Source organism: Capsicum annuum, chromosome 4 (assembly GCF_002878395.1).
Source record: "Capsicum annuum cultivar UCD-10X-F1 chromosome 4, UCD10Xv1.1, whole genome shotgun sequence".
Taxonomy (NCBI): Eukaryota; Viridiplantae; Streptophyta; class Magnoliopsida; order Solanales; family Solanaceae; genus Capsicum; species Capsicum annuum.
Window position 1 is genome coordinate 79699033 of NC_061114.1, and position 23748 is coordinate 79722780.

Sequence of the window (23748 nt, forward strand, 5' to 3'; positions counted from 1 at the left end):
GGCCAAACTTACTGTTCCTCCAGGTTTTCCTGGCATAATTATGTCATCTGAAGATCAGAAGAGATTTAAGAGGTTTATTCGCTTGGGTATGACAAAGTTTAATGGTGCTATTGGCGATATTGCCTTTGAGTTTTTTGGTTGATTTCTAATGGAAGTTACATAATCTTGGATTTCTTAAGTCTAATAGAGTTGTTTATACTACCTATTAGCAGACAAAGTTGTAGAACTTTAGGTTTTCCTACTATAACTTGGGATCAGTTTTTTTAAGGACATCTTAGAGAAATTGTACTATATAGTTTTAGAGATTAGATGTGTTATGAGTTTGATCACATAGAGCAGGGATCCATGACTATTGTTGAGTATGAGGCTTGTTTTCACACTTTATCCAAGTATTTAGTCGCTATTATCTCCACTGAGTCTGGGAGGATTTGAAAGTTTATAAAGGGGTTAAATGGTATTTACTAGTTGGTTGTAGCTTAGATGGTATTTTCAAGGGATTCTTTCTAAATTATTATTGATTATGCCAAGATGAATGAGTTTATCATCTAGGCTACTCAAGGAGGCACCAAGAATATGCATCGTCATAGTGAGTTTACTGGAAATGCCTTACAAGGTAAGGATTTCTCTAGTAGTGGTTCATATGGTTATCATGTTAGGATAATTAAGTCTTCTTTGGAAGAAACTAATGTTAGAATTTTAGGTTTAGCAATATCTAGAAGCCAAACATTAGGTCAGGGTGGACATTTTAGTTCAGCCGCACCTCCTCATATTGTGTCAGGCCATAGAGAATATTTTTCATATGATATGTTCGTCAATGTGGCCAAGGATTTCCCTCAGTATACTTTCATACCTACTCTTATATTTGTTATAAGAGGTGGTTCACAAAGTGGTCAGGTGTTGGTAGAGATACTCGAGGTAAATATAGAGGTGCTCGTAGCAGTGATCACAGGGTTACTCTATCCAGGAGTGAACATGGTCTGTGTTATTTTCTACCTAATACACCCTAGGTAGAGGCCTCTAATTCTGTTACTACAGGTATCATCCTAATTTTATATAGATCGACTTCCATGTTATTTAACCCTGAGTCAACTTTCTTCTATGTGTTTATATATTTTGCTTTGGTTTTTAATATTTCATGTGATCCTCTTGATATGCCTCTTTGCGTCTCTACCCTTATAGGAGATTATTTAGTGGTGGATCTAGTGTACCAATCTTTTGTTGTTACCTTTTGGGCCATGAGACTTGGATAGACTTGATTGTACTAGTTAGTTGAATTGGATGTTATCTTAGGTAGAGATTGGTTAGATTATTATCATGTTGTTTTGGACTCTTTTTACAATACCATGACCTTAGCTATATTAGGTGTGCTAATATTAGCTTTTAAGGAAACTCTTAATGAAGGTCCTAGAGGTGTTATATCTTTTCTTTAATCATTGCATGATAGAGAGAGGGGTTTTTCTCTGCTTATCTCATATCCATGATACCAGTGTTGCATCATCTCCTCTTATGGATTCTATTCGGGTTGCAACGAGTTCATGGATGTGTTTCTTATAGATTTATCTAGAATGCCTTCAGATCATAAAATTGATTTTACTATTGGTGTAGAGACAATCACTAGGCCCATTTCTATTCCTCCCTATAGAAGGGCCTCGATTGAGGTAAAGAAGTTGAAGGCATAGTTGCAAGATTTGTTGAGTAATGAGTTCATTAAACGTACTGTATCCCCTTGGAGTGAACCTATCTTGTTTGTGAATAAAAAGTACTACTCTTTGTGTATCTATATTACTTATAAGGGATTGAACAAAGTGATAGTTTAGAACAATTATCCTCTTCCTCTCATTGATGATCTTTTTTACTAGCTTTAGGGATCTTTGGTGTTTTCCAAGATTGATTTGAGATATAGCTATCACTAGTTAAAGATTAGGGCTTAGGATGTTTCAATGATGAATTTTCAAACTCGATATGGTCGTTATGAATTCTTGGTCATGTGTTTTAGATTGAGTAATGCCCTTGCAATATTTATGGACTTGTTGATAAAGTGTTTTGATCATATCTCAACTATGTTATAATTGTATTTATAGATGATATCTCGGTTTATTCCAAGAGTAAAGTCGACCATATGAAGCATTTAAGGATTATACTTCAGAGGTTGTGTAATGAAAAGTTGTATGCTGAGTGTTATAAGTGTTTGGTTGGATTCTATATATTTTTTAGGTCATGTGGTGACTAAGCATGATATTATGGTTGATCTGGCTAAGATTATGGCGGTTCGTGATTGGTCTATACCTACTTTTCTTACCGATATTTGGAGTTCCATTGGTTTGGTGGGTTATTTCTTGCAATTCATTGAGGGTTCTTGTATATTGCAGTTCATTTGACCAAGTTTACTCAAAAAAAATGATTTTCTACAGGTTGGATGTGTGAGAAGAGCTTCAGAAGATCAAAGATTTGTTAACTTGGTCTCTTATACTAACTTTTCCCAAGTAAAGTGTGGCTTTTATCATGTTTTGCGATGCTCCTGGTATTGGTTTGGGTACGATATATATGTAAGAAGGTAAGGTGATTAATTAAGCCTCTCGCCAGTTGAAGCCTCATGAGAGAAATTGCCCTAAACTTGATTTAGAGTTAGCAGTCATATTGTTTGTGTTAAAGTTATGGTGGCATTACTTGTATGAAGTTTCTTAAGAAATTTTCTCAGACCATCAAAGACTTCATTATATCTTCACATAGAGAGGTCTTAATATGAGGCACTGATATTGGTTTGAGTTGCTTAAGGATTATAACATCACTATTTTGTATCATCCAGGCAAGGCTAATGTGGTTGAGGATGCATTAAGCTAAAATTCGACTACTATGGGGATTTTAGCTCATACTTTGGCCTACGACTTACCTTTAGCCTTGGAGGTTCAGTCTTTAGCTAACCAAATGGTTAGGATTGATATTTTGAAACCTGGCATGTTTTATTCTTTGTTGATGCTAGATCCTCCATGATGGAGCATATTGGAGCTCACCATGTCGATGATGATAGTTTAAGGGTGATTATGGATAAGGTGTTGAATGGTGAGGACAAGTAAGCTTCTCTTGATTCTGATGGTGTGTTGAGGATTGGTAGCTGACTTTGTGTGCCGAGAGTCAAAGATTGGGTGACATTGATTTTAGATAATTATTTTTTATATTCTCTCCATCCAGGTATAACTAAGATATATCATAATTTAAAGCAGCTTTATGGGTGGGTGATATGAATAAGGATGTGGCAGATTTTATAGTTCATTTTTTTGTTATCAGCAGGTGAAGAAAGAGCATTAGAGACCGGGTGGTTTGCTTTAGAGATTACCCATTCCTGAATAGAAGTAGGAGAAGATCACTATAAACTTCATGACCGAGTTTCCTCGCACTTCTCGTAGTTCTGACAGTATTTGGGTCATCGTGGATCGGTTGACCAAATCATCCTATTTCATCCCTATTCAAATTTCCTTTAGTGTCGAGAGGATGGCCCATATCTATATTCATCAAATTGGTCATCTCCATGGAGTACCTGTGTTTATTATTTTAGATAGAGGCTCCGTGTTCATTACTAGCTTCTGACAGACCTTCTTGGAAGAGTTGGTACTTGTGTTGACCTTAGCACAAGATTTCACCCCTAAACTAATGGTCAGTTGTAGCAGACTATTCCAGTTTTTAAGGATATGCTCTGTGCATGTGTGATGGACTTCAGAAATTAGTGGGAGCAATATTTCTCCTTGGCAGAGTTCACTTATAATAATAGCTACCATTCGAGTATTGAGATGGCCCCATTCAGGGAATTGTATTGTCACAACCCGAATCAGGGCCTGGCCATGATGGGTATCTCAAGTCCCACATGGACTAGAGATCACCCCCTGCACCTAACCAAACCAAACATAACATCCCTATTGTTAGATGAATTCCGAACATATAATAAGATAATTAAAAGGAACAAAAGATACTTCTATGATCCATAACTAACAACCGGCCAAAACAGCCGACCAACATCACCCAAGTCCGCAGTAATACAAACAAAGCCTTTTAAACAAAGAACTAAAACCAATCTTGGTGAGGACATGTCCCCGACACCAAGAGATTACAATGACAATGATAATGTTAATGATAAAGAAAACTGTCAACTTAATTCTAAGAGTTGAAATAGATGAAATGCCTAAGCCTTCCGGAGAATGGACCCCACCACTTCAGCACAACGAACTAACAAACCAAGACAATCCACCTAAATCTGCACAGGAAGAGCACACTTTCCTTCGAACCCTGCATCATGTAGGGAGACTAGTATGGAGATGGTTAGTGGGGTGAATGCTATCATGAAAATCAGGGATAGGAGATCAAAATAATGTCATCATCCATACTTAAAAATCAGTGAAAATCAATGCACATAAACATATGCAAGTACATATATATACATCAAGTGTTGGCATAGGTAACAAGTCTTAATACACTCTTTAAAACTTTATCATAGATAGTTTAGATCAACCATCATAACATATGAAGGCACCCACGAGCTATATGGTCCCAGCTCTCCCCCAACTGGTAGGGCCCCAGTGGGCTTGCCCACATGAACCAAAGGGTATACATATGCACTATGCAGGACTCAAACCTCCTGGTATATTAAAGTGACAGAAGCACCAAATCATGTAATAAGATGTGGGGGAGTCAAACCTCCCAATCAAATGATATTAATACGGGGGACTCCCAATCAAGTTTCACAAAAAGAATTCAACCCTTAAGCCCTTGGATGACCCACTTCTTGGAAATCTTAAGTATGGTTTTTGATATAATTTGAGAGATATGTTAAAGTGTTTGAGTACGTTAAGGATGAAATATAACCCCCTTAATTTCTTTACGGACGTGGGGTTTTAATTGGGAAAATTGGGAATCGTCCAAAGTGCCCTTAAATTTAAAGCTAAATTTTAGTCATCAATGACTATGGGTCACTATACAGCTTGTATAGTCTCATTACAAATCTTCTCTATGAGTCGTAGCCAAGGCAGTCTCTATGGAACTCACAATCAGTTGACCCTACGACTCAACCAATAGGACTCGTAATGGGAGACTACAACTCGTAGGGTCTAGTCATAATCAACACAGAACCCATTTGGGGTAAACACTTGACACCCTACGATTCGCACCCAACGACTCAAAACAAGTCCTTAAAACACATATACTCAGAGTAGAACTTATCTATATAATTACTTATTTGGTTATGACATAGGTTTGTAGGACCCATCAAGACTTCCTACAACTCGTAAGGGGAGTCGTAGTCAAGACAGTGAGGATAAAATTTTTGAAATTTTTCAGGGACTAAAAACCTGGGGCATTACATACTCCCCTCTTAGGATCATTCATCCTCGAATGATAGGACAAGGCACTTATTAGCACGATTTAACTTCACACACAATCACACTTACCTTTAACAAAGACAGAAAACAAAGATGTTAAGGAATACGCATACCTCAAGCTTGATTATTTGGCATAGGGAATAAGAATGGATACTTGGAGTTCATGTCCTCCTCGGCTTCCCAAGTAGCTTCCTCAACTTTTTGGTTCCTCCAAAGAACCTTTACTAAAGTCACATCCTTAGTCCTCAGCCGAAGGACTTTCTGATCAAAAATCTCAACTGGGACTTCATCATATGACAAGGATTCCAAAATACCCACCTTCTCTAAAGTTATAACCAATGAAGGATCATCCATGCACTTTCTAAACGTCAAAACATGAAAAATAGTTGAATAGAGCTTAAGCTTGAAGACAACTCCAATTTATATGCAACATTACCAACCCTCTTCAAAATCAAGTACGGACCGACATAACAGGGACTGAGCTTTTTTTTCTTACCAAACTACATCACTGTCTTCATGGGGGACACCTTCAAGAACACTCAATCACCGACATGGAACTCCAACTTCTTTTGCCTTACATCCATGTAGGACTTTTGGAAACTTTAGGCGGTCGTAACTCTATCTCGAATCACCTTCACCTTCTTTATGGCTTGGTGAACCAAACAAACACCAAACAACTTATTCTCACCAAACTCAAACCACTCAATAAGAGACCTATGCCTTCTATCATATAAGGCCTCAAATGGAGACATATGATTTCTAGAGTGATAACTGTTGTCGTAAGAAAATTCTATAAGAGGCAAGCGGTCAACCCAACTACCACCAAAATCAAATACACAAGTCCAAAGTGTATCTTCCAATCCCTTAATTATCTTTTTTTTCTTGCCCATCCGTCTACAGGTGGAAAGTTGTAGTAAGGGCTACCTTAGTCACCAAACCTGGCTAGAACTACTTCCAAAAGTGAGATAAAAATTAGGTACCCCAATTAGATATGATGTAGACTGGAGTACCATGAAACTTCATAATCTTTTCAATAAACAACTTGGCGCAATCCTCAGTAGAGTAATTAGTTCTCACAAGAAAGAAGTGAGCAGTCTCAGTCATCCTATCTATGATGACCCAAATCAAATCAAATTATTAGTGATACTATGGAAGATTGGTAACAAAATCCATATTAATTATCTCCCATTTCCATACCATCAGTTCAATCTCTTGAGTTTTCTCACCATGCCTCAAGTGCTTCACCTTCACTTGATGACACACTATGAACTTAGCCATAAAATTGGCCACATCCCGCTTCATGTTATTCAACTAATAAATCTCCTTAATATCATGATACATTTTTGTCAAACCAGGATGAATTGTATAATGCGGCTCGTGAGATATTATAGGATCATGATACCATCACCACCAATCTCAAAAATCATTACCTTCTGCCTATTCACATCATTCTGGAGTTGTACCAAAATAGGATCTAACATCTACTTCTCATTTACCTCCGCTCCAAGAAATGAATTTTCCACCTCTTGAACATCACCACCATCCTCAGAATCTAAGAGTCGAACTCCTAAATTAGCCAAATAGTGAATATCCTTCATCAAATCTCATTTCTCTTCATCCATATGATATAAGCTTCCTATGGACAACCTGCTAAGAGATCAGCAACTATATTAGCTTTACCTAGATGATAGTGAAGACTCATGTCATAGTCCTTAAGCAACTTAACCCACCTCTTTTGTCTAAAATTTAGCTCCTTTTGAGTGAACACATAATGCATGTTCTTATGATTAGAATATATATTAACATGGACCCCATACAAATAATGTCGCAAGATCTTTAATGCAAATACCATAGGTAGAAATTCAAATCATGAGTCGAATAATTCTTCTCATGAACTTTAAGTTCTGTAGAAGAATATACAATGGCCTAGACTTGTTGTATCAACACACAACCCAGTCCTACTCGAGACGTATAACAATAGACAACAAAACTATTAGTACCCTATGATAGAGTCAAGACTGGAGTCGAAGTCAAATTATACTTCAACCTCTCAAACCTATCCTCACAAGCATCAAACCATACAAATTTCACCTTCTTCTAAGTTAACTTAGACAATAAGGCATCAATAGAAGAGAAACTCTCCACAAATCTTCTATAATAACAATTAAACCAAGAAGCTCTGAATGTCAGTTGGAGCCGCGGTTTTAGGCCACTTTTTAACCATCGCAACCTTCTATGGATCTACCATGATCCCTTTACTAGAAACAACGTGTCCCAGATAAGTCACATCATTTAGCCAAAACTAACACTTAGAAAATTTTTCATACAACCATTGATCTTTACAGGTTTGCAACACAAGGCGGAGGTTATTGGCATGATCCGCCTTGCTCTTAGAATATACCAAAATATTATTAATAAATACAATCACAAAAAAATACAAGAACTAATGAAAAACTTGATTCATAAGGTCCATAAAGTCTACTAGGGCATTGGTCAAACGAAAGGACTTCACTAGAAACTCAAATGACCATATCGGGTTCAGAAGGCAGTCTTAGGGATTTCCGCCTCCCTAATCTTCAACTGATGGAAACTTGAATAAAGATCAATCTTAGATAAATACTTAGCTCCCTAAAGATGATCGAATAGATCTTCAATCATCGAAAGCGGATACTTTGTAATACCCTGAAGTTTTCTAACTAATTTCATCCTAAGAATATCTAGTATTATCTTCTAAATTGAATGATGTTTATTCCATGGGGAATTTTTAAGATTTTTACTTTTTCTCATGTGGAAAACTCAGTAAGATTTCCATTAATATAAGATTCACCTAAATCTGATAACTGGTAAGAAGTTATGACTATTTCAAGTTTTCGTCGTAAAACAGTGCTATATTGTTAGTGGCGCATCGCGCCACAAGAGAAAATGGCATTTGTCAAATTCCAGTAGGGTTCCATGATAGTGGCATCGCTCCAAACTTACAGGTCAATAATAAAGTGGCAACGTAATGGCTCCCCGTTGCGCCATTCCCCTATTTCCCAATTATCAAATTCCAGTGACACGGCACGATAGCATCGCATCGCGCCAGGGGTTCAGTTTGGAAAATTTTCATCAATTTTAAAAGACACGTCTAGGGTTAAAAGGGTCAATTTCCCACCCCTATTTAATCCCTTTAACACGTGATTTAGTCATTCTTCACTCAAAATATACTAGTTTCTCTCAATTTTCTGTCAAAAACAAGCTAGGATTTCAATTAAGGATTCAATTTCAAAAAAGTCTCTCCGTCAATCTTCGCTAAACCAAGAACTAAGGTATGTGTTGTGTTTGTTTATGGATTCCTTTTATCCATAAAGCTCAAGAACCCTATTTCAAATTGCAAATCATGATATTTATGTTGTGGGTTGATTGTAACCATGTTTATCTTGTTATATGATTCCCAAGTTGGAATATTTATGTGTTTTTCATGAAACTACATTAGCAAGTGAGTGAAATCCATAAATTAATTTATTTATAATGTGTCAATTTGATGATTAAGCCTATGCCCTATGGGTGCATGCAAGGTGTTTGATAAAAATATCTAGAAAGATAGACATTATGCACTATAGCTAAATTGTGATCCAAAATGACTTCCATGTTATCCAAAATTTGTTTGTTGGATTTTTGATGAGTTAGCCTTATGAAATTATGCTATGTATACATGCTATCTTATTCACGTACCAAGCTATGATAATCAAATGCCCATGAAATATCTCCAATTATTGTATTAAGGATTGTTGATGATTGGTCATGCATTCAAGAATGTCATGCCTTGTCAGTTTCCTTCCATCTAGTCCTGGGGGTACTTGTACCCAAAAAATATAGTTGTATGCCTTGAGTCAGTGACATGCTTCACGATATCCTCAGTCAAGCCATGATCTATAGAACTCAGTTAGTCATGTGACTTAGGAAATATCAAGATTTTAGTAATCTCGGTATTGTTCCATCAGTCAACGGAATTCAGTTAATTCAGTTTAGTAATTCATGTTCAGTGTCCATTCAGATGGGAGTAGGAGTTAGCACCGAGTGAACCCAAGGATGGGAACTCACCTGTTATACGAGGGTGTGATTCTTAAAAGCAATCCCTGCGTTCTATAACTACGTAGCCAGTGTAGGTTGAGACACCATAGCCTGCTATATGAGGGTAGATGAGGTGGCTTAACTTGTTATATGAGGGTTCCCACCGTTATCACTAGAGTTACTTGTTATATGAGGGTTACTCGTAGATTGTCCTTACCAGTGGCGTGGTATTGACACCCTTCTGATTGTATAGATTGGACCCTAACTCATCCATAATGGCGTATTAGGGGCATGTCAGCTAGATAACTACTTCCTACAATTTCAGTTATAGAATTCAAGATTGTCAGATACAATTATTCAGTCTCAATATTAGAACTCAGATAGTTCTACAAAATTCAGGACTGTCAGATACAGCCAACTTAGAACAATATAGAACTCATCTAGTTCCATCAGATTTAGGACTCTCAGATACAGTCACACATGTTATCAGTTATATCAATCATCAGAACTCAATTATCAGTCATGTTAGTTATCAGTAAACTCATGTTATCATGATCTCAAATATAGTTACTATGTGTTTATGTATGTTTTCTCACGTTCATATTAGTCAGTTAGCCAATATTGTTCATGCATATGAACCCCATGTATTTAGCCTACCTCATATGCATACCAGTACATTCAAAGTACTAACGCATTTGTGTTATGCTATTTTATACCATAAGTTCCAAAGCACGAGCTCTAGAGCATCAGTAGATTCCAAATATCAGCAGTCAGTTAGCAATGAGTCCTCATCCTTTGAGGACATGATTATTTATTTATTATCTCATTAATTAATTTATTATTTGGAGTTAGTTGGGGACCTGTCCCATCAACTCCTTATTCAGATAGTTCAGTCAGTTAGAGGCCAGACTAGTGTGTTCAGACAGTTATTTCAGTGTTTTGGGTATTTCATACCCCATCCATATGTTATGATTTAGCAGTTATGTTACAGATTTGAACCTTATGGACTTTTAATTCATGTTTTAGCATTTATATAGTATATCATGCAGTATACAGGTACAGCTATTAGTTATAGGTTAGCTTGTAGTCCTTCGGGGTCATGAGCACCGTGTAGCATTTTGGGTACCAGATTCGGGGCATTACATACTTATTCTTCATGGTCACCTTATTCAATTGGCAGTAATTAATACACATTTGAAGGTACCTATCCTTCTTACGCACTAAAAGAATAGTAGCACCCCACAGAGACACACAAAGGTAGATAAAACCCTTGTTAAGAAGAACTTTTAACTGCTCCTTGAGCTTTTTCAACTCGACCAAAGTTATTCTGTAAGGAGGGATAGAAATAGGACGGGTGTTCGAAAGAAGATCAATTCCAAAATCTATTTTCCTATTGGGAGGAACACCAGGAAGATAATTAGGGAACACCTCAGGAAATTCACAAACAACAAGGAAAGTCTGCGTTGAAGGACCTTTGGATCTAGAATCGTTAACATGCATTAAGTTGTAGAGGCACCCTTTAGAAACCAATTTTTGAGCTCTAAGATACAAGATGAACCTTCCCTTAGGTACTAGGGAACTACCTTCCCACTATCAGTGGCTCATTAGGAAAATGGAAACTGACCCTCTGGGTCCAACAATCAAGAGATACATAGACCGAATGCAACTAATCCATACCCAATATTACGTTAAAGTCTAACATGTCCAACTCTATCAAATCTACCAAGGTTTCTCTACCATAGATCGACAGCACACAACCCCTAGAGACTCTTATAGACAAAATAGGGTCGCACACCGGTGTGGACATATAGAAGAGGTCCAAAATACATTTAGGATCAGAGAAAAAATAGATAGCCATATAAGAGGTCACATAAAAGAGAGTGGTTCTGGGATCAATCAGACAATAGATATTATTAGAGAAGAGTTTGAGAGAACCAGTACTAACATAGAAGGAATTCTCAAAATCTTGGTGAGTGGCAAGAGCGTACAGACTGTTCTGACCAGCACTAAAGCTAGATGTCGAAGTAGCACCTTTTTGTGAAGGAGTGAATGAAGTAGCAACAGGAATCCAATTTGACCACAAGCAATCTTAGAAGAACAATCCCTCTATATATGACCAATCTAACCATATTTAAAGTATTTGTTCCTTTCCTCTTCACAAACACCATGGTGTACCTGACCACAGAATCTCTAAGGAGGATACGATGGAGCTGACTAAGCCCCACTAGCTTGTGACTGGGCTCCTGGTGACCTAAACCCACAATCATAATAAGAGCGATGATCACCCAATGACTTAGGATAAGGTGCACTGACCATAGAGTAGGAACTAGAATTTCCCCACTTCTTCTTAGGCCATTTTCTACCATCTCTACCACTCTGCTCTCGACCTCCACCCTGATCTGAGTAGTGAAACTTCTTATTCTTCCTTTCACTCATTTTAGTTTCTTCTTCTTTTATTCATCCACTTGTATAATATACACCGAAAGTCTAGAGATGTCTATATCCTTGTCCAACAAGGCAGTTTCTCTCCAAGATGAATTCATGGGATAACCCAGAGGCAAACTTCCTCATCCTATCCCTCATGCTATATACCAATTTTAGATCATAATGAGATGTTGATGGAACTTTAAGGCATACTCCTTCACTGATATCCTGCCTTGCTTCAGATTTACAAACTCCTTAACTTTTGCCTCCCTCAACTCCTGAGGAAAAAGTGATCAAGAAAAGCACTGGAGAAGTCGTCCCACAAAGTAGACTAAGAATCATTACCACTAAGTTATTCCCATTCTTCATACCATTTGTATGCTACGTCGTTCTACTAATAAGAAGAAAACTATACACCTTCCACATCAGTAGCATGCATTACATGAAAGATCTTTTCCATCTTATTAATCAAGTTTTGAGGATCTTCTACAACTTTAGGACTAGTGAAAGTAGGAGTACTAAACCTCATAAATTGGCTAACCTTAGTGACCTCAGATGATGGAGTAACAGAAGCAACATGCTGAGTTTGAGAGGCCACCAATTGGGCAAGCAAATAAATGGACTGGAGAAACTCAACATTAGACATGCCAACCTGAGGTGCCTAAGGAGGGATAAGGGGAACCGATGGAGTTTCAGCAGGGCAATCAGAAAAAGTAGCCCTAGACCAAGTCTGAACTCCTAGAGTTGGATGAGCTCTATCCACATTGTCCTCGAACTGGACAGAAGGGTTTCCATGAGTATCAAATCTTCTAGGAGGCATAATATGAAAAGTGAACATATGAGAATTATAGAAGATTCAAGACCCTAGATTCAATAGCTCAAAAATAGTGCAAAAAGAAAGGAAAACATTCCTAAATGTCTCGTAGTCTCTCTCTTATAAGTATGGAGTGCTACAGAGCCATAAATGAGACTCCACTTGACATGGATTTATTAGAAAGCCAATGACATCAAACCTAGGCTCCAACACCATCTTTTCCATGACCCAAACTAGGGACTAGCAGTGACTAATATCTCATGTCCCACGTGGATCGAAGATCACCCCAGAAACCTACATAAAAAAACACAACATCCTTACTGTCGAATAAATATCAAACATATAACAAGATAATTCAAAGAAATAAAAGATACTTTTATGATCCATAACCAACAACCGGCCAAAATAGTCGACCAACATCACCCAAGTCCATAGTAATCCGAACAAAGCCTTCTAAACAAAGAACCAAAACCAATTTAGGTCTAGCTATGTCCTCAACTCCGAAAGATGACAATGATAATAAAATATTAATGATAAAGAAAACTGTTAACTCAAATCTAAGAGTGGAAATAGATAAAATGCATAACACTTCCAAAGAATGGAAGCTTACTACTTCACCATAACGAATTAACAAACTGAGCCGCTCCAACTAACTCTGCACAAGAAAGGTACACTTGCCTTAGGGCCCTACATCACATGGGAATACAACATTCAGATATAGCTAGTGGGGTAAGCACTAGCATGAAACTCGGGGCTAAGGGATAAAAAAAATATCATGATCTATACTTCAAAATCCAATGCACATAAATATATGCAAATACATAATATACATATCACATGTTGGGATAGGGAACAACAATTAATATGCTCTTTAAAATTTTATCCTGGATTATGTAGCTCAACCATAATAACAGTACATGTAGCTGCATAAACCAAAGGGTAGGGCCCAGCTCTCCCCCAACTGGTAGGGCCCCAGTACATGTAGCTGCATAAACCAAAGGGTAACATATGTACTATGGGGTACTCAAAACTCCCAATATATCAATATGACACTAGCACCAAATCATGTAGTACGATATAGGGGACTTGAACGTCCCAACCAAATGATTTTAATAAGGAGACTCAAACCACTCGGTCATAGACCCTCGCATCGGCAATTGCAGTTTCCAGTATTGGTCTCTTGGACCTTCACTTTCATGACTTAGCTACACAACCCATATTATAACCCAATTAAAATAGTTATCATACAATCCCATTCATTGAAGCACAATGCACATTTAGGCATACATTATTGGTATTATCATACAAACTACACTTACAAGGCAACATCAACATGCCACACCACTTATCTTTACTTGGGGGAATTCTCAACCCCCTTGGTTAAATTTTACATTAGCTTGGGAATTACACAGTTCCATAAGGTTCAATTGAAAATCATAATACAATAATTCAAGAATAATTAAATTCCCATATTTCTTATAATTAAAACCAATTTCACAAAATGGGATTGCGGTCATAACCACTTTAAAAGTCACAAGTTTGGAAAATCATAATTCCTAGTTCATTCACCATTGCCATGCATAAAATTAATTTTAAAACCACTATTTAAACCTAACCCATACAAGGACAAACATAAAATATCACATAAATAATAGTTTTACCCTCAACCCATATTTTCAAAATCAACATCCATATCTCATGAACACAACTTTAAGACATATGTTTTTTATCAACTTAGAAATTAGGGAAGAGTAACACGCCTGAAATACTAATTTTCACACAAAGAATTTAACCCTTGAGCCCTTGGATGACATACTTCTTGGAAACCCTAAGTATGGCTGCTTGAGAGAATTTAAGAGAGCTTTGGAAGTGTTTGAGTAATTTAAGGATGAAATATAACCCCCTTAAGTATTTTATAGACGTGGGGATTTAAAAACTGAATTTTAGTCGCCAATGACTATGGGTCACTATACGACTTTTTATAGTCTTATTATGACTCTTCACTATGAGTCATTGCCAAGGTATTTCCCAAGGCACTCATAATATATTGACCCTACAACTCAACCGATAAGACTCATAATGAGACTCTACGACTCGTAAGGTCCATTTATAATCAACATAAAACCCATTTAGGATAAATACTAAACACCATATGATTTGCAACCAATGACTCATAACAAGTCCTTATGACTCATAGAGAGCCACTCATACTTAAAGAAGAAGTTAGCCACTAAATTATTTATTTAGTTATGACTTGTATTCCTAGGACCCATAAAAACTCCCTATGACTCTTAAGGTGAGTCATTGTCAAGACAGTGAGGATAAAATTTCCAAAAATTTTCAAAGACCAGAAACCCAAGGCATTGCATGTATGGTAGGCATTGTCAATCTCTTATTAGTTGGTTTAAAATCTCAAAGGTGAGATCCCATAGTAACGACTTGATTCGTTAGTCTTTGGATTAGGTTTATGTGATTTAGGATCGGCATCTGGAAACCTAGAGTAGGCAAAAGAGTTATGCAGATTGTAGGCTTCGTTCTTTAAATTTTAGGATTGGTGATTGGGTCTTTCTTTACGTGTCGCACATAAAGAGCGTGATGATGTTTGAGAAGAGGGGCAAGCTTATTACTAGGTATATTAGACCTTTTAAGGTTCTTTCAATATTTGGAGAGGTATCTTATGACTTGGACTAACCCCCAAACTTCCATTTAGTCATATAGTTTTATATATAGATATATATATATATATATATATATATATTATCTGATATTATTTTTCGAATGAGGCTCATGTTCTTTGATTGGACTCGATTCAATTAGATGAGAGGTTGATCTTTATTAAGAAGTAAGTGTCTATTTTAGCTGTGGATGTTAGATGGTTGTGTTCTAGAGATATTCTTGTAGTTAAGATTCAGTAGAGATATTGTCCTATTGAGAAGGCCTCTTGGCAGCTTTCTACATGCATAGTTATCCTCGGCTTTTATCGATTTTTTGGTATTTTTTGCCTTTAAGTTCGAAGATGAACTAGTTTTAGTGGTGTATGTTATAACGACTTGAATATGTGAATTTTCTATATCTATTTGTTTTGGCCATTTTGCCCTTCTCTATAGTTGTTATATGTTGATTCTAAGGTTGGGGGATGGTTGCCATGGTTGCCAATGCAATTGGGAATAATTTGTGCAAGTTATTGATTTTTAGAGGTTTAAGAAGACATATAGTTAACTTTGGTAAACATTTATAGTTTTGAGTGTTAGATGGAAAAACAAACTATAACAGCAGATCTAGAATGTCGAATTTAGATTAGTAATAGGTTTTTAGACGGGTTGGTTCGGTTTCTAGGTTTTTATATCATATTTTTAACCTTTGTTTGGAAGATAATAAAAAGGGATTCCAGAAGTTAATTTTGCAAAAACAAACTTTTCTCACAAATCCAACATCACAATTAAGTTTGGAACATCAAATTAGCCTAGTAGCATATTTGATTTACTTCTTTCGATTCCCGAATGAATTTCGAGGGTCCGTTCAAAGAATTTGAAACTATGCAAATCAGCTGGTGCAAAACTGGTATCTAGTGCATGATTCTTCTTCCCAAAAGTGTTCTAGCTGCAAAGAATGAAATCACCCATCATCACAATCGCGGAGGGTAATGGAGTCCTTTTTCTGAACGCGATTAATCTATAGCCAACATAAAGGTTTGATTCATCAGTTTTCATGAACACAAAGTCTTGACTGTGAGCGCAAAGGTTAATAATTTGTTTAATCAAACTTTAACCCTTGCAGTTGCCAGGTGGGGTCCACAATCACGGGGTATTGTTTATCGAATAGTATATAAGTCTATTTTTATATTTCCCTTCATTTTTGAACCTTTAAGTTTTAGGTTTAGGCGATTCTTGAGGATTTCATCACCATTTAAGCTTGTACAAGCTCCAAAACCCTATTTCCATTATTTCTTATCGACTATATCATCAAAAACATCTTTAAATGATTATTTCAAAATGTAAAATTAGAATTTTTACTTATAAAGATTAAAAAAGATTTTTGTTCGATTTGGACCTCATTTTAACTCATTTTTGCATGAATTTTCTCCTTTGGACTCCTATAACCCTGTGGAATATGTTCTTAAAATGAAATTTTAGTTTTATCCTTTTATTTTTAAACTCATTTTTTGAATCTATTTTGCATCCAAGCTAGGTATGAGGAATATGTGTATTGTTAGCTTTCTTTTAATGCGTAGATGCTATATTTGAATATTATAGTTGATTTTGAGGTTGTTCGCAAGGTGAAGGCTCCATGTTGAAGAACTTTAAATAGGGATTTCATCATTTTAAGGTAGGTTATAACTTAACTTTTTCAGGTTATAGCTTAACTTTTTTCAGATTGAGTTGGGTTAATAAATAAATAAAATATGCTATGAGTTGGAGAAAATAGTTATGGGATTTACATTTTGAGATTTTTATTACCATAGTATGCCCATATAAGGCCTTATATTCTGTTATTATTTGTTTATCATATATGATATTGTATGTTGTTCGTGTGGTGGCTTTATTTGTCATTATTGGACCTATCTATGTATTGCAATGCCTTTATTCTAGATATGATGTCTGAGCGAGGGCTTATTTTTGTTAATATATGTCTTAATTTTTCATTGGTTGCTTTTATCATGATAAAAATATATTTGTTATGGCTTAATATGATATTGATTTCTAGGCTCACTTGTATAATATATATATATATATATATATATATATGTATGTATATATATATATATATGTATATATATATATATAAGTGTTGAATGGATTGCATATCATCATATTGATTTGATTGTGAGCATTACATCATCATTTCATACATATAAATTCATGAGATACTGGCACTATTGACAAACACTATTTTTGAAAGAAAAATGAGACACTTTTTATGAAAATCCTCTCTATAAACATGATCCTAAGAGATAAGATGAGTTGAGATTGATATTGTGATATAGTATATGGGTTGCAAACCCCTCATGTGTCCTACCTAGTAGTGGCGAGCTTAATGGATATATACAGAAAGACATGCAATGGCTTTTATAATTCATCCAATACACATTGCATTGCATTTGCATATGCATCTTGCTTATTTTTCTTAGTTTACTTGACTTATGCTTAGTTTCATTGTATTTTTATATTTATTCGTGTTTTGATATTTTTCTTATATTTATATATTAGAACTGTAGTGGAGACGGTGTGAGCTACTATTGGGACTTTTCTACTTACAGGTGACGTGCTCATAGTATATTTTACTTATCTAATTTTTATCTTTGCTCAATCGGTCTGTGATACCTACTGAATACAAGTGGATCATACTCACCTCTACTTTGTTCTTTGGTGCAGATTTTAGTATGAGCACTTTTCGTGGCAGCTAATTTTGTGTGGAGACTTTTAGTGTTCAAGGTACTGATCCACTCCAATGTACGGGTCTGAGTCTGACCTAATTTATCCTGGTCTGTCTTTATTTTGATTATCAGAGACAAATACATATATTTAAGGTTTTCGAATATTGTATTTGAAGTTATAACACTATGACTCCAAATTTTGAGAATTTATGAGATTTTTTTTCGATTTCCACTTTTACTTATGTTTTAGAACCTGACTTCATTCTAGAAGTCTTGCCTTGGTGTGTATTTATTTTATATTTTGCTTTTTCTTTATCAGTTTAAGTGAATGACTTACTTATCAAGACTAAGCCATGATAAGCGTCATTATGAGCCATTTTTGGATCGTGACATTATCACAAATGAATTTCGTGATCCACTTAGCATCATTGTACCAATTTAGCACAATAAATATTAATTCACCATAACACATTGTAGACATGTAATTTTTTACCCTCCCAAGTTTTGACCTATTTTTTGACATTAAATATTTATTTATGTCAAAATATTATCTTTAGTTCTTATTTCATTTTTAAGTAGATTTCATTTTAAAAATTGTGAAAAACATTCAATAAATAAATTTACATTTTAGGATATTTTTATTTTTATTTTTAAAATAATACAAAAAAATTCAAAAAATATTTTCTTTTAATTTAGATTTTTATAAATAAGCTAGTAATTTTATTTTCTCTTAATTATATTTTATTTTAGGTTAGTTGTATTTTTATTATATTTTTCTTAAGTGTAAAAAATTAATTAGTTAATATTCTTTTATTATTATTGTTTATATTATATATAATTTATTTATTTAAAAAGGGATTATTATGTTAAAAAAAAAAACTACCCAACCTCCCCCTAATTTATCACAACCTCCCTCAATTCAACTTCCCCACTATTCTGCACACACATGCACATAATATATACTCCTACACGTGAAAACAACCAAAGGGAATAAGGATAACTATTGCTCCTTCACATCCTAATAATTCCCAGCAACAAAACAAACAATTGCAACCCTTACATAATCCTCACATCATAAAAAGAACAGAGAGAACATTGAAAAGAAAGAGGGAACAGACAAAAACTGGAAAGACAGAAAAAAAACAAAGAGCAAAACTGGAGAGAAAAATCAGAAAAGAAAAGAGTGAGAGTTGTAGTCAGGTTTCCATTTCGGCATTCTTACTTTTATATTCTATGTAGTTCATCACACAAGTTCTAATTTAATCTTGTACTCTTATTTTTATGTGTACTGTTGTAAATCAAAGCATAGATAAAATTATTTAAATGACTTTATGCATTTTTTTAGTATGCAAAGTTGATTATTTATGTAAGGTCTATCTTGTCCTTTATCATTTTAGTTTTGTTACATTTTTTCTTTCATTTTTGATATGTGAAAGCTTTGTACATTGGCAAACTGCCTATTAAGGAGTGTTTGATAATGTCTTATTTATTTGTCTTGACAAAGTTAATTCTAACGAAAAATAATGAATATATTTTGGGGTAAGAGGCGGATTCAAAATTTTAAGATAGGAGTTGTAAATATTTTTGTATATAATATATATTTTATCATCAATAACAAAGATTAAATAGGAATGATGATGATTTTATAAGTTAGTTTATGGTTCATTAGTCAGTTGGGTATTTTATTTACAAGTAAATAAATAAGTTTGGTTTTAGTTTTGATTTTACGCTAAATTCAAAAATGCCCGAATCAATTGCAAGAGAAAAACCATGAAAAGCCCTTCAATTAGGAAATTTCCATAAAAAGTAGCTTAATCACTATTTATATAATTACATTAATTTACCTTTCTTCTCCTCAAATTAATATTTTATACTCTATAAATTCTTGAATTGTGTGACAATTTTTTTGCCAATGACATCAGACTATTACATTATTGCAAAAGTTAATATAAGATATTGATTACATTATATTCCAATATATGATTAATAGTATCATCAAAATAAGAGAAATTATTAACCACTAAAATCAATCTAAAATTACTTATTATTCGAGAAGTTACTCATGTGTGGTAGTATTTAAAAAACAAACAGTGTGCATCATATAGATTTTAAAAGAACGAAAAAAGAGGTACTGAAGTTAATATGAGGAAAGAAAAAAATGAAATGCACTCGCGGGAATTGGAACTCTGATGCACGGGAAAGAAGATGAGTTGCGGATTAACTCAAAATTTGCTGCAAATTGAATGAAAGATAGTACAATGAATAAGAAAATTGGTTTCGAGTTTACAAGAGATAAACCATTATCTTTAACGCTAGATGAGCTTTAGGCATATTTAATATATTTATCTTGATTTAGAATGTGCCGTACGCATCTTTTTGAGACATTAAAATATTATTTAAGGATCTAGTAATGCTCCTTGGCAAATATTTTTTCTAAAATTAATTTTTGTCGGTTTAATATAGAATATATAGACAGATTTTAGATACTTAAAAATGAGCGAATCTAAACCTTAACATAATTTAGCAAAATAGTTTAATTTAGCAAAATAGTTTAAGTATAAGTCAATAAAAGCAACCGTACTGGAACGACGGGATTCGAGGAGTGCCTCATGCCTTTCCTTCGATCAATAGAATTTTTTACCCGTCTTATGTTTTCGCAGACCAAAATAAAAGAATCATTTTTATTTTGACTAGGGATTCAAAAAGGTGACTTGAAACACCAAAACTCAATTCCAAGTAGCGACTCTATAATTAAAATAATTCATATTCATTATTGTCACTTTAATTGAAAAAAACCTTCGACTTCGACCCTTGAACGAAAAGGGGTGTGACATCTCTAGCGACTCTGCTGGGAAAATATAAAAATTCAAGCTTTTGATATTGACTTTTACTTGCTTTAATTATTTTATATATTGTGTTTGTTGGCCTTATGTGCTACTTGTTTCTCATTTACTGCTTTGATATTGTTGAATTATTTTATAAATTGTCTTCTCTTGCACATCCTCTCTAAGTCTCTAAAATACGATAGAAGGATTGCAGCGTATGCATCCTACCTTCTTTTTTAGATAGCCACATTGTCAAGGCACCTAGTGAAAGATTATTAGTCACATATGTTAGGTGGGGTTCGGATCGACAACGAAGGTAGAGTAGCACTACTATCGAACAAGTTGTCCCTCCTCGACTTGAGTGTCCACTCAGGCAAGCCACTCTAGACACCTATCCCTATTAGACTTAAACTGAGAAGAACTGAAAACTCAAAATATGGTTATCTCTATTAGGTTCCGCTTTATTTGCATCATATGAATTTTGACTTAGCGGGACTCGGCACAGAGGTTGGGTTTGTCTAGGATAGGTGTCCCTTTTTTGACCGATATGTCCATCCTACGTGCTCTTTGATATTTATTTTAAAGGTCATTTGATTGTTGACAGGCTTTTAGGTAACTTAGTAAAATACAAGAGAGTATATTGTCCTCAAATTTAATAATTCATTTTTCAAAGAAATAAAAAATATACACAATCTTTTTTGAAAGGTATTTATAAACTACGAGGGTCTGATTCTCAATCTTTAGTGGAATATGTAGGAAGTCCTTCTCAGGATACTACTCTATCTTTTGAAAAATTATACATAGATTTATTGGGGAATATTTTGAAAATATGATTGCTTTCATAATTATTTTTCTAATCCTGAAGTCCAATTTTATATATCTTAATAGCCCTGAATCTTTAGGGATCATGAGCTACGCTTTTATAAAATAAAAAATATATATAGATCTTAATAACTCTAAACCTTTAGGGGTCTTAAGGCTAAGTTTTGTACGACATATATTTCAAGAGCTACGCACACCTGATTCTCATCTTAATGATATACGTAGGTAGTCCTCTATGGATTCGGTGGTCTTAACAAAAAAAATTGAACTCTGACACATTAGTTTCTCCAAAATCAAAATAATATTTAGTGGCTGGTTTGTGGCTAAATTGGCATATCACTCATACAACATCATGTCCAAAGAAAAAATAAGATGACCCATAAAAATGATATAGAGTCTGAGATGAGTTGGTATAAATTGTTAGAAATGAGGAATAAGAAAAATTGGCCTGAAAAGTGAGAAATTTGGAGAAAAATATGAGAAACATGCAAATATTGAGAGAGAAAAAGAGAGTTCTCACAAGAATTTTTATAGGTTTCAATGTTCACTTGCCTCTAAACTCTTAAACACCAAAGTTGGCCATGTACGAGGGTCATGGTGATCCTTTGACTCATATGAAAAAGTTTTGTAATCAATTAAGAGGAGTAGGGGGAAAAGAAACTGCCGATGGCTTACTTTGGAGAAAGTTTAATGGTGATAAATTCAGAATGGCTGGGACAAAAAAAATAAATGATGTCACAATGAGGGTGGAGACTCCATTAAGGCCAACGTGTAAATTAGTGGCCAAAATATTAAGTTCAATAATTTGGAAGTCACTCTACTCCCCATGAGAAAGGAGTTTTGGTAGTCTATTTTGTTTTTCTTTCTGCTACCTGAATTATTTTAAGGTTGTAGTTCGGAATCTATCTTATCTTATTTTATTATCATTTCTATTCAAATCCTTATATCTTTTTGTCAACAAATATGTGTCCTTTTTATTTTTATTTTATTTTTCATTATATATTATTTGGTTGTCTTTCTTTTCTTTAGAGAGTTCTTTCGATGGTGATTCTAGTGATGTGATATGCATGTTGAATTCATACACTGATCTTTAAATCCAATCTAATCCTAAAGTATTGATCCAAGAAGTTAAAATTGAAAAAAGAAAATCATATAAGAAAATAAGTAAAGTGTTGGGATATTTGAAGACCAAATTAAAGCCTCATTTGAATGGATTGAGTCAATCACTTTGCGAATCAGAAATAACTTGGTTTTGAATGACAAGGTTCATCTCAAGCATTTTGAATGAAGATTACTCGAAGGATCTATAATCTTAACAGTCAGAAGAAGCAAAAAAAAAGTTAATCTATTGTGAGGAAAGTACAACACAAATAGGCCTATATATTTCACAAGCTTAAAACAAGTAACACATGTGCACTTGCTCAGTCAAGGTCAATGTTGAAAAGATGTGCATGATTTTTATATTGTACTCTCTCATTGCATGTTATGTACTTGCATTTTTAAGGATTGATATGACGAAGGCATTTCATTCTTTTAGCCAAATATTGTGTCATCCTTTATTATCCCCTTTGTCCTTTAATTTTATTTTCTTTCATAGATCTCTTTTAGAATCAAAATAGAGTCTAAAAAAATTCAAAAAAAAAAAGAAAAGAAAAAGAAGAGTGTCAAGAAAAACAATAGAGTCAAAAAAGTGTCAAGAAAAGAAATAGAGTCCGAAAAAATCTCTCTCACACAAAAAAAAAGAGAGAAAAGTCAAGAAAAAGAAAAAAAAAGAAATCAACCAAAAGAACAAGAGGCCTAAACTACGTTTGACCTGATTCTTTCTATGACAAGATACGTAGGCAGCACTACTCTGGGGTTCAGTCCATCCAAAATAAAATTCAAGTTACCCAGTATGAAATAAAACTGGGGCAAAAGTTTTTTTTCTTAAAGATTTGATTTCAAAAGTTGTATGCTTCACCCAATGTTATGTAAATTTTTGAGCCTCATGTTGCCCTTTCTTTCTAACCCTTTCCAAAAATCAAGTTACAATCAAAGAAAGACCTTCAGATCATTCTTTGAGAATGTCAA